This window comes from Microtus ochrogaster, chromosome 7 (genome assembly GCF_000317375.1).
Source record: "Microtus ochrogaster isolate Prairie Vole_2 chromosome 7, MicOch1.0, whole genome shotgun sequence".
In the NCBI taxonomy this organism is placed as follows: domain Eukaryota; kingdom Metazoa; phylum Chordata; class Mammalia; order Rodentia; family Cricetidae; genus Microtus; species Microtus ochrogaster.
This window is the reverse complement of record NC_022014.1, coordinates 43,959,144-43,985,322: the sequence shown is the minus strand read 5'-3', so window position 1 is coordinate 43,985,322 and position 26,179 is coordinate 43,959,144. Positions and strand designations below refer to the sequence as shown.

Here is a 26,179-nt window from a genome sequence, read left to right as displayed (position 1 = left end):
GATGGGAATGGTGGCACACACCTTTAATCCCTGCAATCAGGAGGCTGAGGCAGGTGCGTTTCTGTGAGTTCCAAGCCATGGGGATGAGGGAGAAGGGGAAAAGGGAGAGGAAGAAGGGAAAAACTCACAATGCTTTTGCTCAAGAACAAATGGTTAAAACACATTAATTTGTAAACTGCGTATTTGGGCAACACAATAAACCTGCTGGAACGTATTTTCAAACCAAGAGTGTTTACAACCCCACAGATTTTTATTTGTTAAGTAAACAATGGACCTTAAGATATTTCCTAACTATGGCTGCTTTGGGAAATATCTATCTTCTTGCTTTCCTCATCAAACTGCATTTTTAGATTTCAGGTATATAATTTGAATCTGTTGCAAAAATATTCCATACTGCTACTATACTGATAGTTACTTTCACTTGAGCTGAAAGTTGCTTAAAATATATTCATTTTCAAAATTTTATACTTTTTTTTTTCGGTTTTTTTTTTTTTCGTTTTTTGAGACAGGGTTTGCTCTGTGATTTTGGAGCCTGTCCTGGAACTAGCTCTTGTAGACCAGGCTGGTCTCGAACTCACAGAGATCCGCCTGCCTCTGCCTCCCGAGTGCTGGGATTAAAGGCGTGCGCCACCACCGCCCGGCCAAAATCTTATACTTTTAAAGCCAAGTATTGTCATACTGAAGGCAAGAGGATCAGGAGTTCAAGGTCACCTTCAGTTATCAAGCAAGTTTGAGGCCAGCCTGGACAACAAAATGCAAACCAAAACAAACCCCTTACACTTGAAAAAGCAAGCTTTACCAAGGGAGCAGAATTCTAAGAGCTACACAGCTCAGCACATTGTGCACACGAGTCAACACCAGACTGGTCTGCAGCAGAAGAGGCATCTCCTAAGACTCCATCTTAGAGAAGGAAGAACTGCACAGTTCAGGAACAGGGCACACTTCCAAAGTTCAGAATTTAGAATATGTGGCATGCGCTGTGTTTAAAGCCAAGTTTAGATACTGCTAGTACAGAGTGGCATTCCTCTAACTAGCCAAAGACTTTCAGAAGTTTAAGTATTCCAGTAATTTTAGAAACGCTAGTATGGAGAAGTAACAGGCCCTAGAACCCATCGGTTTTCTGTTATAAAACAGAATAATGTGTTTCAGTTTCCAGATCTAAAGTAAGAGCTAAAATCAGATGTTATATATTTAGGTATTGCATACTACATGCTTTTAGTTGTTATCAAAATTTAAAACACCAAATACAAGAATAAAGCAACAATAACAGCTTTTTTTTTTTTTTGAGATGGGATGGCACTAAGTTGCACAGATTAGTTCTGACTTCCTAGCCTCAAGTACTGTCAGGTCTCAGCTTTCTAGGTAGCTTGGCTACTATCACACACTACCACGCCTTAATGTAAATTCAGATACAGTCTGAAAGCCTATCAAGAAGAAAAGCGATTTTTAAAAAAGATTTATTTCAGTTTTGTGTGTTGGGGCATGTGCACATGCATGCAAATATCTGTGGAGGCCAGAAGAGGGTGTCAGACACCCTCAATCTGGTGTTACAGGGTGGGGGGTATAAGTTTATGCACCACCCAATGTTGCTATTGGGACCAGAACTAAGGTCCTCTGCAAGAACTATGTGCACCCTTAACCCCCGAGTCATCTGTCTAGCCCCAAGGGGGGTGGTGGTGATGAAACCGGCATATTCATACAAAAGAACAATGAATCGCAGCTTTATAGATTCTTAGAAAGCATTATATAAAACAGCACTCAGAGAACCATTGCCACAAATTTCAAAAACAGTTTAAACAACTTTTGTCTAGAGAAACAAAAATAGGTCAAAGTAAAATTCTTAACAGCCAGCCAGGAGGGCACTCAAGGGCAGGATTCCAAACAGGAAAAGTCGCACAAAAACTCCTGGAACGCTGACAATGTTCTACCCTCCCTCCTCCAGTTGGGCTGGAATGAAAGCCAGGCAGGCACTCCACCATCAGTACAACCCCAGCCCTGCTCTAGCAGGTGCTAGTTACAAAAGTATCTAGTTAAACACAAGTGTCTGTATATTTAAAGGTTTATCTTTTAATTTAAAAAATGTGTTATGTGTATTGGTGTTTGCTGCATGTGTTTACACCATGTGCATGCCTGATGCCCACAGAATCCAGAAAAGGAAATCAAATCCCTTGGAACTAGAGAGGCAAATGGTCATAAGCTGCCACATGGGTGCTGGGAACTAAACCTGGGTCCTCTAGAAAGGCAGTAAATACTCCGAACCCCCAATCCATCTCTCCAGTCCTACTTGCTCTGCTCTTCCTGTGTGTAAGATGTGCCTGGTGCCCATGCAGGCCAGAAGAAAACACCAGAATCCTTGGAGCTGAAGTTACTAGTTGTCAGCTACTAGACATGGGTGCTGGACCAAACTCAACTCTCTTTAAGAACACCAAGCATTCTTAACCACCAAACCACCTTCCCAGTCCTACATATTTTTAATGACCAAAAGTGTAAATAAGATATAAGTAACAACAGTAAATGCTAACAATTAGCAGTTGGTCATAACGAACTGATAACCATCAGGAATGAAAATGCAGATAATCAAGTGAAAATAAACACCTTTACTAGTGACACTGAAGGGCTGGGTAAAATTATGGGAGAAGGGTGTCAATTCTACCAAATGCCAAAGTTGTTTCCTACACAATTACTAAATTATTAATTAATGACAAATATGATTTATCAATGCAGCTTATTCAAAGCAACATGAACAATTAACTGTCCCATATTAGTTTTGAAATGGTTTTGTTTTCAGGTTTATGTTTTGTTTTTATGGTTTGTTTTTTTTCTCATTATGTATGTGCGTGAGTGTGGATGCACGTTGCAGGGATGTGTTTGTAGAGGTCAGAGGGGTCATTCCTCAGGTGCTATCTACCCTTTCTTTGTGTGTGTGTGACAGGGTCTCAAGCTGGCATGGAAATTTCCAAGGCTAGGCTGGCTGGACAGCAAACCCCAGTACTAGGGCACCACCGTGCCCAAATAGATACTTAAGATTTACTTATTTTATGTATGAGTATTTTCCTTGAATGTAAGAATGCGGACTACAGACCTGCCTGGAGCCCACAGAGGCCAGAAAAGGGCACTGGATCCCTGGGGCTGGAGTTACAGATGCTTGTGAGCCTCCACGTGGGTGCTGAGAACTGAACTTGGGTCCCCTAGGAGAGCAGCAAATGCTCTTACCTCCTGAGCCCTCTCTCCATATTTTTAATGTGGGTTCTGGGAATCAAACTCAGGTCCTTGCTTTACCAACTAAACTATCTCCCCAGTCTCTTGCTTTCCACATTAAAGGAAAGGCCAAGTTATGCCAGGTGCCTTCACTCATGTTCTATCCTTTTTTTTTTTTTTCTTTGAGGTATAGTTCCTTATAGAACCTGGAGCTCACAAACTCAAATAGACTGGCTGGCCAGGGGGCCCAAAAGAGCAGGATCCTCCGCCTGGGGTTACGGGTATGCACTACTATGTCCTTGGCTTTTAGACCCAGGCTGGGGATTAAACTTGGGTCCTCATGCTTCCATAGTAAGCACTTGGCCGCTAGAGCCATCTCCCCAGCTCCTGGTTTTCCGTCTTTGGAAGCAGGGTCTTACATGGCCCTCAGTATGGCAGTAGGGAAAGCTGGTTTAGATTGTGACAGCTGGCCATGGGCACACGCTTGTAGTGTAGGCCTGGACTACACGTCAAGATGTTGTCACAAACAACTGACTCAGAACTGCAGAACACTTGACCTTTGTACATCCTGTTTTGCTGTTCTAGAAAAGGATTCACATTAGTGTCTACCTTCTTGGTGAGGACTCAGTGAGTAAATATAAACTGTCTAGAAACGTGCTTGGGAAGTCCACAGAGCTCTCCTAAGTAACTGGTTTTCACTGCTGTCACTATGGCACTGCTGTTGCCCTAGTTATCTTTTCTTTGCCGTCACAGAGACGGGACCTCTTTGGCACTAACCTGAGCAGCATGTGGAAAATGACCTTTCTAGTCAGGCTCCCTCTTAGATGGAGCAACACATAAAAAAAGTGTCTATTTACATTTATATTTAAAAGAGAAATGGAGCGGAACTGGTATCGAGGTACAGGAAAAAAACATATAAACCAATTAATTAATTCTTCCCTTTTATAGCAATGTCCTAATATCCTCCAAAATAGTTTAAATGTATACATAATTTATATGTCCATGACATACACTGTTTACAACAGAGAACTTTTTCAGTAGATAGTTGAATTAGTAATTCTAATTTGGTTACTTTATTAGTTAATAAGTGTCAATAAAAATACAACTGTATACTATATTGATCTGTCTTTTCTCCTCTTAAACAAAAGGCTTTGAGTGTCGGAGGCATAAAGATTTAGAGGCTTAGTAAACGAGCTGTATGTGTAATCCATGCTTGTTGGCCAAGCAAAGAAGTTCCTATCAGTCCCCTGGGACAGGAAAGCCAGTTCAACCCAAACTGGAGTGGCTTATCTGGGTGTAAACAGGCACATGGAGGACAGCTTTAGTCCTGTTTCAGATTACTCCAGCGACAAAAGATCACTTGGGTCTATAGCTCATTCCTGTGTGCTTGGTGCCAAGTGCCTGACTTGTTAACTTGCTATTTTCCTCCAATAAATAAGGCATTTTCAGCTGCCAAATGATTTTTTTTACATGGGAAACTTTTTTTTTGTTTTTGTTTTTGTTTTTGTTTTTCACGACAGGGTTTTTCCATGTAACAGCCTTGGCTGTCCTGGAACTCACTCTATAGACATCTGCCCATCTCTGCATCTTAAAGGTATGTGCCACCACTGCCCTGCTGGAGAAATCTTTTTTTTTTTAATAAATATGCTGTGACAATAGAATTATTCCATATTCCATAAGGAGTTCACTAAAACTTTTTTTCTATTAAATTTTTTTTTTAAGATTTACTTATTTTATGTATTTGAGTGTTTTTCCTGAATGTCTGTGTCCAATAGCATGCCTGGTTCCTGGGAAGTCAGAAGAGGGCATTGGATTCCCTGGAACTGAAATGACACAGCTGGAAGCTACGACATGGTGCTAGGGTCCTCCGTGCCCACTCTTCAGTCTCCTACGGTCGCCCCTCCTCTCTGTCCCTCCTTCCTTCCTTGGGAGGCTTTTCTTTAGTCTCACTGTCTTGCCTAGGCTGACCTGACTCCTGGGCTCACGTGACATTCCCGTCTCAGTCTCCAGAGCAGCTAGGACTACAGACACACACCACACCAGGCCTCGTTGTGTGCTTGCTTGTTTGTTTTTCTGAGACAGGGTTTCTCTGTGTAGTTTCAGATCCTGTCCTAGAACTCGCTTTGTAGACCAGGCAGGCCTTGAACTCACAGAGAAACGTCTGTCCCTGTCTCCTGAGTGCTGGCATGCGCCACATTTGGCACATTGTGTTTTTACTTTAACAAAAATCTGCATCCAACTGTATTACCAAAATTAACACCACAGTTGAAACAGATAAGTGACAATCAAGCAGTGTCCACAGAGTGCCTGGCATCTGGCTTACTGTGGCCTCTAAATCGAGAGAGAGAGAGAGAGAGAGAGAGAGAGAGAGAGAGAGAGAGAGACAGACAGACAGACAGAGACAGAGAGACAGACAGACAGAGAGAGACAGACAGAGAGAGAGACAGAGACAGTCAGAGAGACAGAGAGACAGAGACTAGTATATGAGGTAGGCATGAGAGTTTATGCCTATAATCAGAAGGGAGTGGCAGCACTCCAGAGGCTGAGGAAAAGGACTGTGAACTTGAGACCAGTCAGAACTATAGAAAGAAAAAAACCATTTTTAGGGGCCAGAGGGAGGTACAGAGGGTAAGAGTATTTGCTGTGAAAGCGTGAGGACCTGCAATGATCCCCTACACCCTCAGAAAAGGTTCACACACCTGTGACCTACGCACTGTGGGAAGTGAAGACACAGGCAAACTGATGGAGTTTGCTGACCTAGCCAACCTTGCAAATCAGCATGTTCAGTGACAGACTCTCCCTCAAGGGACTAAAGGAGAAACAGAAACCAGGGCACCTGACAGCCTCCAAATGTACGTATACACACATACACACACACACATCCATGTATTACTAAAAATCAAGAAAAAATTACTTGGATTTAGACAGTACTAGACACTGTTTAACGATTACTCGGCAGCCATACTGCACGTAATGTAGCATGTAGCCAACTTCAGGTCGGCTTCCATTTCACAGTCTGCTGAAGTGGCGGTTCACTATTGGAAACTTTACCCAGTCCCAGGACTCAGCCAGGATCCTTAGAGCACAAAAGCAGCCCACAGGCTGGAGCACATTCATTAAGCTGCACAAGCAGAAACAGTGCAATAGCATGAGTACCTGCCTCACAGTCCCTGATGGAGGGAGAGTAAAGTTCAAAGCACATGAATAGTAACTCTGAGGTTCCACCAGAGAAGATCTCCATCTAGACAGGCTGTCGATGAAATCTAGTTTTAGACACAATGTGTCATATATGACTATAACTTAAGAGAGAATTGAACTAGACTTTATTAGCTTGCCTGATGTATCTGAATTGTGAATTCTTCATTCCCAAGGTAAAGATAGTATTTGCCTCTTAGGATTATGAAAATTAAAATAAGACAAGAGTCTTTGTCAAAGTACATTAAGTGTAATGTGTGATTAATACTCAAATGTTCGTTTTTCTCCTTTGAGGGAGTGTTTATAATAAAGTTGGAGTTTTCTGTCTTACAAAGGAATTTACTAACAACACTGATTTTTAAAAATTTTAAACTGGGTGAGGGTAGAGGGGCGGGAGGGGGGGCACAGTCAGCATGAATCAGAATCCAAAGCCAGTAAGATCTGCATACAGACCCTGTTTGGGGGTGAGGGGTTGGTGGGAGTCCTATACAAGGCAGGAAAGGACTAAATACAACTTAATGGTAATAAAAATAAATAAAAATTTAAAGCTGCACTTTAATTGGATCAACTTGTCTGACCTGGTCACTGGAACCAATTATTGTGGCCAAACAATGAAATGAACCACTGGCTCCCTGAACCAAGAGGCTAAACAAGGTTGACTTGCCTCGTCGGTGGGAATCCACAGCACAGCAGGAAGGGAGGTGCAGTGCTGGAAGAGGGAGACTCAAGGACCTCATCAGGCAACCACATCGTGTCTGCTTTGGTCAGCTATAAACAGTACCTGAAACACATTAAACTATATATAATAAAGACTAAATGGAAACTTAACTTTTGAGAGATTCTTCAAGGTACTAGCTAAAAATAAAACTAATGGATTTTCAGAAGAGGAATAACAAGGACTGAGTGTGAAAAGCCACAGCGGAAAATGACAAATTTAAAATGTTCACTGCTTCTAATTAAAGAAATGGAAATTGGAGACTCTCTAGAGAAGCCCATGGAGAGTGTACTCCTCTATTTCTCCACTCTCTTTTAATGCTGTGGTTAAATATATATTAAAATCATTTTTAATAAACTATAACCTACAAGCACGCACACATATAATTTGGAGAGACAGCTCAGCGGCTAAGAGCACTGGCTGTTCCAGAAGACTGGGATTCAATGCCCAGCACCCACATGGCAACTCATAACAGTCTGTAACTCCAGTTCCAGAGGATCCAACATCCTCACACAGACGTACATGCGGACAAAACACCAATGCACATAAAATAAATAAAGCCCAAACCAGCAACTACTATTTCATAACTATTCTATTTGAAAATGTAGCAGTATTCAGTGTTGGGAAGGGAACAGGGAAAGTATGGTGGTCTGAAGGAGAATGGTCCCATAGGCTCATGTTTGGATACTTGGTCCCCAGTTGGTGCAACTATTTGGGAAAGATTAAGATGTGTCTCACCGGGCTCTGAGATTTCAAAAGACTCGTGCCATTCAAAGTGTGCTCTCTGCCTCCTACTGGGGGTTCAGGACGTGAGTCTCAGTTGCTGCCCAGCCACCCCTACTTTCTATCTAGTCCACCTTCATGGCTCTGACCTCCTGCAATCATACGCCCCAAATAAATTCTTCTATAAATTGCTTTGGTCATGGTCTCTCATAACAGCAATAGTTAAAAAAAAAAAAGTAACTAAGACACTGGCAACCATATACATGTGAGTTTCAGGCCTTTTATGAAAGTAATCTGAAATTTCCACAATTAGTAATCTATAAAGAACTCAAAAGAAAGAAAAAACCTATATGCACAAAATTCATAATGGAAATACTTCTTAAAACAGAATTTAAAAAATAGGTAAAGTCAAATGGCTAGGTAGTTGTTTAATTATGGTTTAATTACAGCTGTTATAGCCAATGCTATAAGAATATGTTTAACAAGTTGTATTGCCTAAAAGCATTGTAATAGTATAACAATCATAGGAAATTTATATGAAAATAAGATGACCATTTAAAATCTAACATTATTAAAATAAATCTATTATTTTTGTTTTTTTAAGATACTTATTTTTTATTTTATATGTATGAATGTTTTGCCTGCGTGTGTTTCTGTGTAACACATGGGCCCAGTATCCATGGAGACCAGAAGGCACTAGATCTCTTGGAACTTGAGTTACAGATGGCTGCGAGCTTCCATGTAAGTGCTGGGATCTGAATCAAGATCCTCTGCAAGATAACCAGTGCTCTTAATCATTGAGCCATCTCCTCAGCAACAAATTTTGTCTTTAAAACATCTGATGTATCTGGTACCATGTTTTGAAAAACCTGAACTTCACCAAAAATGGGCAACAACAATTATATTTTAGATAAAATATAATTCACAGAAATATTAACTTTCAAGAATATAAAGAGTTTTAAAAATATACTTAGATAACTACTCCTGATGAATAAATGGCTCATGACAGTTTTTATAAAATAGATGTGGAAAATTTCAAAATCCCCTATACCAACACAAAGTACTGGGCTTATTTCTATGAAATGCTTTATGTTCTCATCTGTTTCATTAGCACAGCTCCACAGGAGACCACTGAAGCCCTGTTTCTGGAATGCTGCCCCAATTCTTCTCACCCAGGCCTTGTTGCCAGGGCTGCAGCTGCACAACCAATTCTTATTAAAATGGAGTCTTTGAAATGCTGGTCTACGGAGAGGATATAAAGGATTTCATTATCTCTTCTCAAAACTCACTGTGAGGGAGGGCTGCGCTCCACCCTTCCCAAGGCACAAAACCACTCACATCCCTCTCAGCCAACTTAGACACCAAGACAAAGGCAGCAGCTCAGCCTTAGACAATGCAAGAAGTCATGACAGACAGCACTGCGCAGCAGCGTCAACGTCTAGCAGGTTATTTTCAAATGAGTGTAAAATGAGTGGTGTGGTCATGAGCGATGGCCGTGACCTGAGAAACAACACTTGGGAGAAAGACTCAGCACTCTGTGACAACAACCAAGAATAATTTCACCGACAAAACTGGAAAAACTGAAAGGATTCACTCTTTGCTATTGTACTGAGGGCTAACAGCTGCTTGGAGAATTTTATGGATGGGTTACTCTCCTCCATTTTCATTAGGAACACATGCCCTTTGGCTCTCTCAATAAAATTCATAACAACTGCTGGCCTTGCTCCGAGAGACAATTTATAAGTTAATCTATCTGATGAGAAACATTGACACAAATCTACAAAGATTAGTTATTTTCAGCTGAATGTAAACAGATAAATACTCAAAGTCGAAGTAAAAACCAAGGCCAGATTTTTATTAAACAGTATTTTCAATGTTCGTAGGACACTAGACTTCTCGCAGCACAAAGAACTTAAGAACACCAATGACTTTAGGGACAAGAATTCAGGCTGGAAACGTCCCTTGGAGTGTACAGTAGTCGGCTCCCCAGTGATGCACTTACAGTGGAAGAAAGCAGGAAGAGAGGAAGGGACACTCTCCCTTGAGGACTTGACCACACAACATCCACTTCAGAGAAAGAGACACGAGACCCAGCCCTAAAAGTGCACAATTACTGGCATTTTATCTGTCGTAATCAAAACCCAATCAGTGATCTAAGTGTATTTAACACACATGAATACAAGAAAAAAGACTAAATGCATGTTAAACAACTGATTTTCCTAGATCCTTCCCTTCTTGCAGCTGTCAAGCTCTACATGAAATATTTACTCAGCATTTGCAAAAGAATTTTAAAGCACTTTTATGATTTTTCTAATAGGTTTTTGCCCTTAGAACATGCGATATTATTTTTTAAAGCTCGATTTTAAAGTTTTAGGTTCCCCCTTTATTTTAGAGAACTGTATTTTTTAAATTTTATTTAAAGTGGATAGCCAAAAGAACCTATCGAACCCTTAAATCCCCTGTCCCTACCAGTGTTGACTGTGTGGTGGGAAACACCATCCCTTCCTCTCAGAGGGGTGTGTGTGTTCTTTAACCTGGAGACTGTGATGGAAGGGGCTGCTATCTTTTACACATGCCTCAGCAGTCCTTATTTTTTAATGTACTAGATTACATGATGAAGAGAGGATAAATATAGTCTGGATAGAGGAAAATGTACATATTTCTGTTGTTGTTGTTTTTTGTATGAGACAGAGTCCTTCTGTATAGGCCTGGCTATCCTGGAACTCATTATATAGACCAGGCTGCCTATGCCTCCCAAGTGCTATAATTAAAGGCATGCACCACCATGCCTAGCTTCCAGTAGATTTTTGTTTGTTTGTTTGCTTGTATGTTTTGTTTCATCATTGTTGTTGTTGTTGTTGTTTGAGACACGGTTTCTCTGTGTAACAATCCTAACTGTCTTAGAACTAGCTCTTGCAGACCAGGCTGACCTTGAACTCACACAGATTCACCTGCCTCTGCCTCCCAAGTGCTGGGATTAAAGGTGCCACAATCACCTTCCAGTAGATTTTTAAAATGGCTTTGAAGAGTAGTCAACCATTACCGACTGCTTTTATTGATAAAATGTGGAATGTACTGTAACTGACTGAACGATGGCCATGAGATGACAACTGTCATGGCCGTCACGTAGGCAATGGAACGGCTGTGCTTAACCTGAAGATCAAAACCACACTCTGGACTCTGACAAGAAGAACTAATTAATGGTTAGTGCTAAGAACGCAAAGAAAGCAGACTGCTTTTAAAGAAAGCAGACTGCTTTTGTGGCGATCACTTCAATAACTAGCCATCAGTGGCCAGACTTACCACTCACAATGCGGCCACTTATTCAGCTATCTCTGAGTGAAGATGGTTCCACACGACACACACAGGTGACTGCAGATGCAGTAGCAGCAGAAGTTGCTCCTGGAAGATTTCTTCTCATTTAGTTTTCCCGTTTCACTCAAAACTGGCCCTATCTGCAAACGAAAGCATGCAATTAGGAGGCAAAAGTGGCAGGGAGAAATTCCTCCATCCATATAATTACATGATACAAATGAAAACTAAACTCAAATGCTAGACTCACTAAGCACCATGTTTAAACAAACAACCTACTTTTCAATGCCTGTAACATGCTTATTACACAAAGTTACACCCTTTTCTCATCATATAAATTGATCGTTGCTTCCATGGTATGCAAGATACAACTTATGACCCATTGAGCAGAATCCAGGTAACAAGTCTTCAGTGGATACACACAAGGTTGGCTTACACACTGTGTTAAAGAACATGTTCCTACATTGACAAATCTAAAGACTTCACAAGAAAAATTCAGATTTCTGCTCTCTTGAAAAAAATAAAATCAAACAACATGAGGTCTACTCCTACGTGGCGCACTATCAGATTGGATGGGTGTGGGCTTTCTGGCTGGCTCTCCACAGATGCTGCCACTCTACCCTAGTTCAGTGTAACCTAGTTCACAGTTACCTGTCTGGACCCGATAAGCATCTGAGCTTTCAAACTCTGGTATGTATTTTTAATAGCTCACAGGGAACATTGTATTATTGTCAAACTCAAACATATTTTCTTGATTTAGGAATATAAAATAACATGAAATAGATACATTAGTTTTGAGTCAGAAAGCTGTAGATTTGAGTTCTAATTCTGAATATCAGTAGCTGTGTGATCAGGCCCATATCAAAGCTAAGCTATTTTTTCATATAGAAACATCCAAACAAACAAACACTTAAAACACTAAGCAACAACGAGCCTAAAATCTAGCATGCACAAGCTCAATTGGTAATCCTAATCACTTCTTTCTCGTTATTGCTCATCTCAGGGACCACACCGTATCTCATGTCAGCACTATCCAGTGTCTTGACCCCCTAAAAGCACTGCCAGGACAAGTCAATCCTCCAATCCCAGCCATACAAACAAACGGCAACTCTTCCCTAAGTTTCCACTGCTTTGCTGAAGTTGTATATTCAACTGTTTAAGTTGTGGTAGGCTTGCTTGCCTTGTGTGCACAATGCCCCAGGCTTAATCCTTAGCACCAAAAACATGGCAAAGATAGAACAACTAATTGTGTCCTCCAAATGCTGCTGGTACAAATTTGAATTACATAGTCTTGTTTTTTTTTTTTTAAATTTTGTAGCTGCTTTAACACATATGCACAAGCCAGGTAGCGGTGGCACATGCTTTTAATCCCAATACTCAGGAGGCACAGGCAGAGGATCTCTGAGTTTGAGGCCAGCCTGGTCTACAAAGTGAGTTCCAGGAGAGCAAGGACTAAACAGAGAAACCCTATCTTGAAAAACAAAACAAAACAAAAAACCACACACAGACCAAAAACCAACCCCACCCCACCAGTGTCATACAATGCAGCTATTGCATCCCTAGGGGACATCTGCAAAACATCACAGCAGTTTACTGCAACAGGTGATAAAGGAAGCAGAAAGTCACTGACTTGAGACTATCTCTATACTTTCAGTCCCTACACTATGAAATACATTAAGTTGTACAGTGTTTGGGTTTGGTTAATTTTGGCATGTGATGTTTTTATTTATTTGCAAATTTTTATAACTGAAAGTTTATAAGATTAAAATTTTTAATGAAATGCAACCTAACTCACTATGTAAATATACAAAAAAACCTAACTGACTGGCAGAACAGACAGCTGAGTCTCACCCAATCACAAGTCAAACTTCAGCCAAGCACAGGCTGCCAACAGGCCAGACCACACCCAAAAGGTAGAGAAAGAGACGAACCTTACTTTACTTCCCTTTTTTGTATAGATCTAGAAAGACTCAATACCCAGTTAGACAAAACTCTCTGAATCTCTTATGATTATGAGCATTGCCTAATTCATAAAAATCATTCTTTACTCAAATTCAGCTTTATTTAAATATACCTAAAGTGGTTTTTTTTCTTATTTAACAGAAAAAAAAAGGCAACAACTGCCTGTAGATAGGTGAACGGGTAAACAGGAGGATAACCTTCACTCGGGGAGGCACTTACAGCCATGCACCACACGTGTGGGAACTATGAATGCAACCTAACACAAAACTGTAAACTGACTTAAAACAGTGTGAGGTTGTGCATGTATGCGTGCGTGCGTGTGTGCGTGCGTAACTTAGCTACCTGGTTCTCAAGGGTGAACTTTGCAGAGGACAACATAAAAAACAACATGAACATGCCTGGTTGCAACAATGAACTACTCTAGGGCTGTGGGGATGGCTTAGTAGGTAAAGTGCTTGCCATACAAGAATGGAGATCTGAGGATGGATGCCCTGCACAAACATAAAAAGCTGGGTGCAGTGGCACACATCTGTGACTCAGTGATGAGGGTGCCAAAATAGGTGGATTCTGGAGATCTGCTGGTCAGCCAGAATAGTCAAAACGCCATGCTCCAGGTTCACAGAAAAACTGCCTCAAAATATACAAGGGAGGCAGCCAGTGCGATGGATCAGTGAGTAAGAGTACTTGCTGTCAAGTCTAAGTTCAACTTCAGAGATCCTCACAGTGAAGAAAACCAGTTCCCTCAAACTACCCTCTGACCTCCGCACATGTATCGGCATAAAATAATTGCAATGCAGATATAAAGGAATATTTACAACTTTAATGGTAAACTTACAGAACCTAGGTTCCCACATAGCCCAGGAGGTAGGAAAGAAAAAAGGGAGCACGCAGCCTCCGCTCGATTTAACAGTCCACAATCACCTGAGGCAAAACCCGCCCCCTAAAGGGGGCTGGCTTAACCCTACATCTCCCCCTTTTGTCTAAATAAGCCAGAACTAAACCAAATACAACTATAAACAATAATAACAAATGATAATTATAACAAACAATATTGAGAACAAAAGTTTTGCTAGACATTCTATCTCAAAGAGTCTAAATAATGTAGAAAGTAACTACAATTAAATAATCTTCAACTCCGTCAAAGATCTGAGAAGGGAATAAATATTACTTAACAAAATGAAAGATATCCAGAATGTGCAACAAATGACAGAGACAATTGACTACCTGGGCAATCACCCAAAGTCTTGTTTGCAATGTTGAGTCAACCAACTTTGGCTAAGGCCTAACATAACTGACATACCATTATCAAATGCAAGGAACTTTCTTAGAATTATCCTACCCTGTCTTGGCAAGATAAGACAATCCTGTTTCATATCTTTGTCAGTAGTTGAGGTATGGGCTTTTCTTAACCCAAAGGCCAGTTCTGCCAAGAAGACAAGCTCCCAGTGGAGTATCTTTGGTGCTCAACGTTCTCTCGGGAGTAGAGTGGTGTTGCCAGGAGTAATTGTGTCTCGTTGGCACAGAATTCTAGGTTAGATTAAAGGCCATTTTCTACAGCTCTTCAAAGAGGCTGAAGATTATTCTATCTATACTATATAATCTCTATGTATCTAAAAGACCTGATTAACCTAAAAATAAATATGACAAACATATAATTCTCAATACCTATCTAATTTGAAAACTTAAGAGAATAAACAACTGTGCAATATGAAGACAATGATCTTCACCTGTAAACAATGTCATTACATATCAAATGTAAACAATGTTATTACATAAATAGTATCAGAGGTAGAAATGTACATTGTGATATGATAGATGTATCCATACAATATAAGCATACTCTTATACAAAAATAGAGGTAGGAACACTCACATTCAATATTCAATATATCAATATACAAGAAACAGTACCAATATATTTTTCTAAAACCAGTAAGTCACAAATACCAATCATCTCATCAAACCAGTCAATCCCCCCCTTTTTGATTTTTTTTTGAATATACCCCTAATTCCATACAATATCTCCCCATCCCCTCAACCCTAAACCAACCAGTAAAAGATGTCCCTAACCTTGTGGGCAAACTCTGATGGGAGAGGGGACGTCGTCCTCTTAGATTGCTTCTAGCTGACATGGGGGCAACGTTCTTCTTAGGGGCCCCTGTGAAAGCAAATGATGGTAAAATTCCCAAATTAACCTTTGACCTAAGAAAATTATAACTAGTCTCTGAGCGTTTTGAGAAGGTCCGGCCAGAGTGTTGTCAAAAATGTGCATCATTCGAAATTGTCTCCTGCAGTTGGTACCAAAAAACAGGTCTAATATTAGCGCTTAAAAAAAAATTCATGACGTCATAAAAACCAGATTGAGTTGATGTTGTGGGGCCCCATCTTTATCCTGGAAACTTCAAAGATTACTGCACCCTGCTAGCTCAGTCGGTAGAGCATGAGACTCTTAATCTCAGGGTTGTGGGTTCGAGCCCCATGTTGGGCGCCAAATGTATCAGCGTAAAATAATTGCAATGCAGATATAAAGAAATATTTACAACTTTAATGGTAAACTTACAGAACCTAGGTTCCCGCGTAGCCCAGGAGGTAGGAAAGAAAAAAGGGAGCACGCTCGATTTAACAGTCCATAATTGCCTGAGGCAAAACCTGCCCCCTAAAGGGGGCTGGCTTAACCCTACACGCACATATGCATCTATACACCCACATACATACACACATACAATAAATAAGTAAATGTAAAAAAAATTTAAATAGTGTCAAAGAGGCCGGGCGGTGGTGGCGCACGCCTTTAATCCCAGCTCTTGGGAGGCAGAGGCAGGTGGATCTCTGTGAGTTCGAGGCCAGCCTGGTCTACAGAACAGGCTCCAAAGCCACAGAGAAACCCTGTCTCGAAAAACAAACAAACAAACAAAAATAGTGTCAAAGGAAGATAGCATATCTCTGGTCTTTACATATCCACACATGAATAAGCACACACACACATACACACACACCTCATGCAAAAATAATTTACCATATATCCATCATGAATCAAAAAATAATTATCAATTATGCTTCATTGAAAAACCCATTCACACTGAGTGTGTAGGTCTATGGTATAGCACTTGGCAAGCATACACAAAAATCAGTTTTATCTTCAGCATTGTGAGGAAACAAACATATACGCACATGCAAACATGCACACACAAACACGAGTATGCTGTAAAATCCATTTATATAAATTCTAGAAAACAGAAACTAGCAAGGCAATGGTGACAAACGCCTTTAATCTCAACATCCAGAGGTGTTGCAGAGGAAGGCAGATCTCTGTGAATTGGAGGCCAGCCTGGCCTACAGAGTGAGATCTAGAACAGCCAAGACTGGAGAAACACTATCTCAGAGAGAGAGACAGTCAGACAGAGACACAGGAAAAAATCAAAACCTAATTTCTAGTATCAAAGAGTAGGTGTATCAATTTCCTGGAAATAGGTATGGGCAGGCAATGAAAAGGACTACAAACGGCTGAAAGCAAACTTTTGGGGTGACAGATATTTTCAATTATATTTTTTATAGTGGTTTTTGTGGTGCTGGGGTCACACCACTGTCTTGGGCACCCCAGGCAAGCTCTGGTCCACTGTCTGTTCCAAGTCTCAACTGTCTGTTCCCAGTTTCAGATTTACTGTAGCTCAAGTGTGGTATCCCTTCATAGGCATATATGTATGGCAAAGTTATCAAACTGAACACTTTTTAAATGTGCAATTATTCTGCTTAACACCAAATAACTCACTGCCTACTGATAATTTGTAGCAATACTGATTTGTAGCAACATTGATTTACATGGAAAGCTGGATCCTTTCAATGCATTTAAGTTTGACACATTTAAGCAAGGAACCTCTGCTATTTACTTCCTCTGTAAATAAACTACAAAAAATATAACCATTCACATAAATAGCTTAAGGGAAAAGTAATCTGGATAACCAAGCAGCAGAGATACACTGTTAACTCTACAGTCCTGATATATTTTGCTCTATCTGGTGGTGCTGCTCACATTCCTAGATGTAGTAGGTTTACTGACAAAGTATACAGACAAAGGTTAGACTTCCAGGAATCGTTTCTATAGTTCAAAATCTATTACAAGTGAGGATAGCGTAAATAAGGCCAAGTTTTAAAAGAGGAGGCCTACTTCTAATTGTTGATGTTTCAGAACATGATGGGAAAGGATGCAAATGTCCAATCATCATGCACAAAAGAGAGACGAGTTATGAAAGTGATCTGCTGGTAGGAATGCAAAGCCACAGCACCTGTGAGGAAAGTCTGGAGACTTCCAGATGAAGGGAAACAACTACTACCTGTGGGGTGTATGAAATACAACACAGCAGTGAGAAAAGAGGGTCTTGAGCCTAAACTCCAGCTCCACCACTTATTAAATGGGCTAAAGTTAAGCAAGCTACATACCCTCTCCAAGCCTCAATTTGCTGAACTACAAAATGAAAACAATCCATAAAATTATTAAGGTTTAAATTAGGTTAATATCTGTGAAATGCTTATGACATGGTCTGGCACAAAGACTCTAGAATGTAATTATCAAATCAAACCATGTGATGTTATATCATGTTATCAGCTGTTTAAACAGTCTAAAGTCAGGACATTTTAAAATACATAGCACAGGCACAGCAACTGTAGCACAATATAGTATTACCAGTGAGCTGGAGCCAGGTGTGATGATCCACAGACATAGCCCCAACAATGTGGAACACAAACAGAAAAGAAGAATTTTATGTCAACCTGAACTACAATTGACCTAGACTGTATCAATAGTCAAATAAACATAATTTCCAGTTTTGACCACCAGAAGAATTGTAAGCAAGTTATTTTATACACACACACACACACACACACACACATTTGGTTCCATTAACTATAAAATGAATACAATGCCATTAGCTCAGTATAATGCTTGACACACAACAACTAAAAATTAAAGTATTTCATTATGTTACTAATGAAATAGATTTATTATAAGCTTGTATAAGGACCATCCACCGTGGTCCCAATTTGTGATGATTTTCACAGTCGTTCCTATCTCTATCTCAGGATATCCAGTTCAAATAACAAATTATACCAAAATTCTAGTAAAATTATAAATTACATGGTCATCCTTGTTTAAAACTGAAATGCCTTCAGATTTTTCCCTATATTTTGTTTTCAACATGTTCTTTCACCTCCTCCTTCTGTTGATCAGTGCCTCACTAAAGGGACTAGCTGGAAACTCTGTATCCTCTTGCCTTTGCCTTCCAAGAGTTGGACTTTAAAATACCCCGCCTCCCCAGTTCTCTCACATTCCCTTTTTGGTAACAGCATCCTTTTGCTCCTCCAACACACCATTACCCATTTTCAACCCAGGCTCCAAGTGTAAGATTTCTCTTTAATCTCATGTTTCAGGACAGTGTCATGTTTTCCAAATTTAATCTTTCTTATATTTCTATCCGAATTCTAAAATAAAGGTTAGCGATGTAAATATATGACCATCACAATAACATTAAAAAGTTAGTCCTTCCGAGATAACTACATTTTAACAGGGACTCCTAGAAGACAATGTTTAATCCAAATAACAGTTGGGATTTCAGGCACTGTGACTGATGGGGAAGCTCAGCCAATCACATCTGGCTTGGGTGTGGCCACCTGGAGCCAGGATACTTCAGTCAGGACCTGATAATAACTCTAAATTTTCTTTAGGTCCCCATAATATTATCAGCACCCCCAACCAGCTGGAAGTAGCCTGGAATACTTCATCCACATCCCCCAAAAAATGGACTATGGATATTTTCCTTTTGTTTTTTTTTTTTAAAAAATAAAAATAAAAAAAGAGGGGGAAGTGAAGTGGTGCCGGAGAATTGTCTGTATGCTGTCAATCATGTTTTAAATAAACGCCGACTGGCCAGGCAGGAAGTATAGGTAGGAAAACCAGACAGGAAGTAGAAATGATGCAATGAGAGCAGGAGAATTCTGGGAAGAAGGAAGTTGATTCCTCCCACTCCTGCCCAGACTCCAAAGAAGCAAGATGTGAGCTGCCCTGCTGAGAAAGGTACCAAACCATGTGGCTAACATAGATAAGAACAATGGGTTAATATAAGCTACAAGAGCTAATAAGTAGCCTGAGCTAATGGGCCAATCAGCTTTATAACTTATAGAGATCTCTGTGTGAATTTCTTTGGGGTTTGCCGGCTGTGGGGTACTGGGCAGGACAGAAAACCCCAACAAGCCGGCCCCTTCATGTTACATGTGACAAGGTGAATGGAGCTTGCTGAGGGCAGTTTTCCGTCTTCAGATCACATAATTTGGGCAGATTTTTACTTGCTTGCACATTAGTCCTGGACTTCTGAGTTCTGTCTTTCACTCCATAAGGCACCTTGGCTTGTTTCCATCAGCGGAGCTCACTAAGCACACATATGTTGATAAACCCACACTCCCAACCCAAAGCTCCTCAGCCCTTCAGTCTGAATCACACATCTCCACCAAGACGTGTGACCTCTGCCCTCAGCTTAACTCCACTTTTTCCTTACCACCTTCCCACCTCAATTCCGTTCATCTTATTTTATTCCATTTTTTCTCTTCTACTTATTTCCCAAGCAAAAAACAAGGGCATCTTTCTTCACTCCTACCTTTCTGCTTTGCTGTTCAAGGCCAGACACCACCAAGATCTCCCTTAGTTATTTTTACAATGTGATTGCCACCAAACCTGACAATCTGAGTTACATCCCCAGAACCTACTTGGTAGAAGAACAGAACCCTTTGTAAATTGTCCTCTGACCTCCACATGCATGCTATGACACACTCAAAACTGCTCTTTCCTATGACAAGCAAACATACATATACATACTGTTGTAATTGATTTAACATCGCCATGAAGAAAAGTCACGCCATGCAACAAGGCTCACATAGGAGGTTTACTGGAAGAGGAGAGACAAGGGGCAGACACAGGGTTTCTCTCTGTAGCCCTGGCTATCCTGGAGCTCACTCTGTAGACCAAGCTGTCCTGAATTCACAGACATCCCCCTGCCTTTGCCCCCTGAGTGCTGTGATAAAAGGTGGCGGGCGCCACTACCACCCAGCTTTCTGTCCCCCCTGAGACAGTGTTTTTCTGTATATTTCTGTCCTAGAACTTGCTACATAGATAAGGCTGGCCTCAAACTCAGAAAACCACATGCCTCTGCCTCAGAGTATTAAAGGTATATGCTACCATGACTGACCTGTCACACATTATTTTTTAATATTATCCCAACCTATCTCATTTCAGCAAAATAAATAAAGATAAACTGAATTTTAAAAAAATACATAGCATGTGGAGATGGCTCAGCAAGAAAAGTCCTTGCACAAGCATGAAGACATAAGTTCCAATCCCCAGTACCCATGTAAAGCCAAGAATGGTAGTTATCTCTGATGGCAACGCTCCTACAGAGACAGAAGCTCAAGAAAACTCACAAGGCAGTCAGCCTGTGAACAAGAGACCCTGTCTCAAACAAGACAGAAAGAGGAGTGATCCCCAATATCACCCTCTCACCTATACATACAAGCTGTGGCACACACACACGTCTGCAACCACGTTACAAAACCAAACAGTACATTTAAAGTATGCATTAATTCCAACTCTATAAAAACCCAGCAGTAAAACACAAAAATAAAGATTTATAGTTACATCCACTGCCATACTTCAACCATTCACTACAGACAGGAAACACACTATGAAAGGTTTTTACAAATGCTTGCTTATTTCCAACTGAAAACATGAGGCCTAACAAACCACTTTATGTAAACAAAATTAATTGTTCACTTTTAATATAACATTTCAGAACATATGAAATCAAAGTTGAAAAGTTTTTAATATTACCACCTTCAAAATATACGACATGCAAAGTCATGTGATCAAATAAAATGACAGAAGGATATTCACATTCTCCTAGACATTCCCTCCTGTACTTCAGGGGCAGAAAAGTTTTTCTTTTTTTTAATCCCCTACATTTTTCAGATTGTTTCTCATAGTTAACAAGTGGAACGTAAACAGGGCTCTGCCTAAGCAGCTCCTTAGAGGTAGGAGCAGAAGTGAGCCCGTGAGTGGGAGGATCTGCAGAGTGTTTAGAGCTGCTGCCACCAGCAGCAGACTTAGCTCTTATAGCCACCTGCCAGTTTCAACTTCTTGACCTCCAGGACACAACTATGGCCTGTCTTCTTGAATATATTAACTCAAAAGTGACCTCGATTCTAACTCTTCCAGACCACCCGTTACCTTTTGCGGGGAGCTGGGGACACTAAGACAGTTTCACATGGTCCTGACAGCCTGAAACTCCTGGTCCCCCAATCTATACACCTTGAGAATGACCCTGAATCCTGATCCTCCTGTCTCCACCTATCCAAAAATTTTATCACCACCAAATGTCCTATATTAATGGCCTCTCTGAAACAGGGACTGGAGTTTGTTTCACAGAAGGAACTCTGAAAGCTATGGTTGGAGTCTTGTTAAGTTTAAAACAGGAACTGCCTGTATTTATCCCTTCATCCCATCTTAGAAGCCTAAAGCAAGATTTAGTATTATCAATTAAATTTGCGAGGTCAGTATGAAGAATTAAAGGTTCTCTTATACCTAGCATGGTGACACATGCCTGAAACTCCAACACTTGGACTAACTCAAAAAACAAGACAACAAAGTTCTGTCAGATGTGATCTGGAATTAGTTTATGTATAACGCATGCCAATAAAAAGAACTGATGTAAAATACTAACACTCCTTAAGACTGTGTGATCCTGCTTTTCTAAGTTGAATACATGTCTGTTAACATAAAGAGACAGCTGGTTGTTGTTTTTACAAATTTCTTGGTGACACACACATGTGTAAACCCAGCACCCGGAGGCTGGAGCAACAATCAGGAGTTTTGATGCCAATTTGATCTACACTGTTAGACCGGTCTCAGAAACAAAACAAAAAATAAAACAAAACAAAAAAAACCCAAATAAATAAAATGTTCTTTTTCCTCTGAAAAGTACAGAAATGTTTAAAAACTCAATAATCTCCAGGCTCCAGATTGCTCACCCAATGGCTACACATGAACAATCCCAATCAGCTACTGCACTGATCATCATTCTCTCTGGTCAATCTAAACTGCTAAAGGAATGCTGAATATGACCAGCGCATGCCTACATCCCCAGCAGCATGTAAGGCTGAAGCAGGAACATTAAAATGTGATAGCTTCCCGGGCTAAATAGTAAGGGCCCAGAAGTTAAAAAACAAAGAAGTTTTTCTAATTTAATCTAAAAAAATAAATTCCCAGTGGGATGTAAGTACATGAAGCTACACTTAACCATTTCTCTATCAAAAAGTATTTCACTAACCATAGAAAACTCTAAGATTAAACAAAATATGACACACCTCTGCAACAGAATATTATGCACTCATAAAAAGAAATTAAGTAGAGATATAAAGTACATGTATGTATGCCTTAACACATGTGAAGTGAAAATATCCAATTACAATGGGTTCTACATTGTTAGTGAACTAGCAAAGAAGCAGTCATTTGGTCAATAGTCTAGCACGTCAGAAGTATAAAAGAGGTGGCACACAAATGAGTATCTTACAAATCCATCCTAAGGTACAGGCGCACACACAAAGATAAATAAAGCATATCCACACAAAACCTTGGCCAGGCATGCACTACCTGCCCACAAAAAGAGTCTGAGCAACCCCTATGGGTGAGACTATCGTACAAATTTCATAGCATAGTTACACGAACCTCAATGAGATGCTTACTACACTAGCTGCTTGTCTACAAAGCTGTAGTCATGTTACAATCCTGAGTACTGCAGGCAATCAAAACACGGCAGAATTTGTCACTTTTGAGATAGTGTCTTCTGTAGCTCAGGCTAGCCTCAAACTTGTCATGTATCAGAAGGATGTCCCTGAATTTCTTCTGATCCTCATGGATATGTGGTTCTATGCTGTGCTGGGAACCCAACTTTGTGCATACTTGGCAAACACTGTATCAGCTAAGCTACACACCCAGACTTCACAACAATATTTATATACCTAAACATAAAAAAATAGTAAAAATCACTGTATAGAGAGATATTTCTAGTTTTATGTATATGGGCATCTTGTCTCCATGTGGTCTGCATATCAGAAGAGAGCACTGCATCCCACAGGACTACAGTTATAAATGGTTGGGAGCAGCCATAAGAGTGCTGAGAATTGAACCCAGGAACTCTGGAAGAAGAGCCAGTGCTCTTAACAGCTGAGACACCTCTCCAGAACCTAAAAGGATGTTTAAAAATATAAATACAAGACCTGCTGAAGGGTCTCTAGCCAGCCCAAGCATGGCAAACATGGCTCTGGCAGCCTTGCCTTCCTTCCCCTATACCCTCTGCCTTGTTAAAAACCATTAGATTACATCCCTAAAACTAGCAACCAAGGTCTATCCCCCTTATCTGGCCACTTCCTCCTCCTGAGGCTGACTACCAAGGTCTAGATATCAAAGTATTAAAGTGTCGAAATCAAAAGCCCCTTTTGGTTGCCCTAATAAATATGCCCAACCAGAATTACACACCTCACCCTAACATGGGTTTCCCCTTTTACCTTTATAAACTGCCATTCGCCTATGGGCCACGTGTGTCTCCTCTCTATCCTGAGGCAGTCCTTTGTGTCCTGCCTGCCCCCCACACACACCTTGGACAAATACTTTCCCCCTCTCCCTTGTTCCCTTCCCCCCCACCTGTCGTCTAACTCCTGTCTTTGTCTATTATTCCCTGCCCTCTGTCCCTTTGGGACAAATAAATCTGCTTTGTGCTGAGAACTTGACCTTGGGGTGTCCTGTGCAGACCACCAGTCCCTACACCTGCAAAGCTTCTTTGAGCAAGAGCCTCCTTTCCTGGGTAGGTGTAGTGACTGCCCCTCATCAAAGAGGCCTCTCTACAGCAAGGAGAGAACATCACAGAGAACCACAAATGAGCACAATCCAGAGACTATGAGTAACCCAGCCCCAATGGGTACTCTCTGTCACCGCTCCCACCTCTATGGCTCAGAATATCAGGGAAGAGGAGGTGGGAAGCTTATGTAACAGTCAGAATATGAGGAAGTCGGCTGTGAAACAGTCTCTCCCAGAAATGGCTACATAAACAAGATGAAAACACTGGCAATATCAATGGTCAGCTTAAGCATAAGGAGGAAATTTTGAAGTTATTAGTCAGCTTTGAAACCATATACATAAAAACAGCCTCAAAGGTGATTTTTTTTGTTGCTGTTTGTTGTTGGTTTGTGTGTGCGCATGTGTGTGTAACAATAATAAAAAGGGGCAATCACCTTGAAAGTGGGAGGGGTTGAATAAGAGTAGCTAAGAGGTACTGGAGGGAAGGAGGAGTGATATAATTCTATTTCAATTAAAAGTTTAAAAAGTAGGCCAAGTGTAAGGGTGTACACCTTTAGTCCCAGCACTCAGGAGGCAGAGACAGAGACAGACAGATCTTGGAGTTCGAGGCCAGCCTACCCTACAGAGTGAATTTCAGAATAGCCAGAGCTATACAGAGAAACCCTGTCTCAGGGCGGGAAAAAAAAAGGTACACATCCACACACACATACACACACACACACACACACACACACACACACACACCAGACCAATGAAACAGCTAAGTGGGGCTGGTCATTTGACCCAAGTTCCATTCCAGGAATCCACATGGTGAAAGAAGAGACTGACTTCTACAAGTATCCTCTGACATCCACATGTATGAGTGCACACACATATACATAAGCAAACAAACAAGCAGATAAATGTGAATTTAAAAAACATACTGGGGCCGGGCGATGGTGGCGCACGCCTTTAATCCCAGTACTCGGGAGGCAGAGGCAGGCGGATCTCTGTGAGTTCGAGACCAGCCTGGTCTACAGAGCTAGTTCCAGGACAGGCTCCAAAGCCACAGGGAAACCCTGTCTCGGAAAAAAAAAAAAAAAAACATACTGGGCTATTTTTGATGTTTTTGAGACATGGTCTCACTATGCAGCCCAAGGTGGGGTCTCAGCAATCTTCTTGCTTTGCCACCAAGTATCAGGACTATAGGATGGTGAGCAGGGTCTGCACAGTCTCCCTCTGAGGGTCTTTAGGAGCAACAACACACACACAGCTGTCAGTTCTGATGAAAACAATGCCTTCTGGAATCTGAGAACCTACCTGAAGCTCTTTTATGCTTTACATGTTTTACATATAAGCAGAAGGAATACTCCTCATGATAAAAAGTATACATTTATAGTTATATAAATATATAGTTTATGTTAGCAATTGTTATGCACCTTACATAACTATGTGTTCTATACCTGTCTATGACCAGCAGCACAGCTTTGAATCTCAGGACTGCGGATTTGAGCCCCACATGGGGTGCCAGGTAATGTGGGAATGAACTCTTGAGATTAAGTCTGGCTTATTAAACAGGCGCACAATAGAAAGTATACTCACAACACAGAACGAAGCCCTAACCGCTGCTGCTGCTTCAGCTGCCGATCCTCTCATTCCCACGGTAGATCATGGAGGTCCAGGGAATGTCACAAGCCACCACTGACAGTGACCCTCCACAGTCCAAGAGCAAGAGTCCTCCCCACAACCCCTGCCTTTTATTGGGGTATCTGGGCCATGTACCACCAGAGAAGACCATGCCCATTGGACCAAGACACCCCAATACAATTGACTGTCAGACTAAATTCCCACAACACTGTAGCCCTGGCTGTCCTGGAACTCATTCGGTACACTAGGCTAACCTGAAATTCAGAGAACCACTTGCTTCTGCCTCCTGAGTACAGGGATTAAAGGTTTGCACCACCATGCCCAGCTTGACATAAGATACTTTTTTTTTTATGTTTTGGGGGACAGGGTTTCCCTGTATTGCCCTGGCTGTTCAAGAACTCTCTGTAGACGGACGATGGTGGCACACGCCTTTAATCCCAGCACTCGGGAGGCAGAGGCAGGTGGATCTCTGTGAGTTCGAAGCCAGCCTGGTCTACAAGAGCTAGTTCCAAGACAGGCTCCAAAGCCACAGAGAAACCCTGTCTCAAAAAACCAAAA

At 41.0% G+C, this 26,179-nt stretch overlaps 1 protein-coding gene across 2 annotated transcripts in view; it reads right to left on the bottom strand.

Annotated features, from left to right (window-relative positions):
• The window catches only part of Cdc42se2 (CDC42 small effector 2), a 72,223-nt gene that overhangs the window by 27,128 nt on the left and 18,916 nt on the right, over positions 1–26,179 (bottom strand). For both annotated transcript variants that reach the window (XM_026780523.1, XM_005350059.3), the window contains exon 2: positions 11,135–11,286. The gene's annotated coding sequence lies outside the window, so the exon portion shown is untranslated. The remainder of the gene's footprint in view (positions 1–11,134; positions 11,287–26,179) is intronic.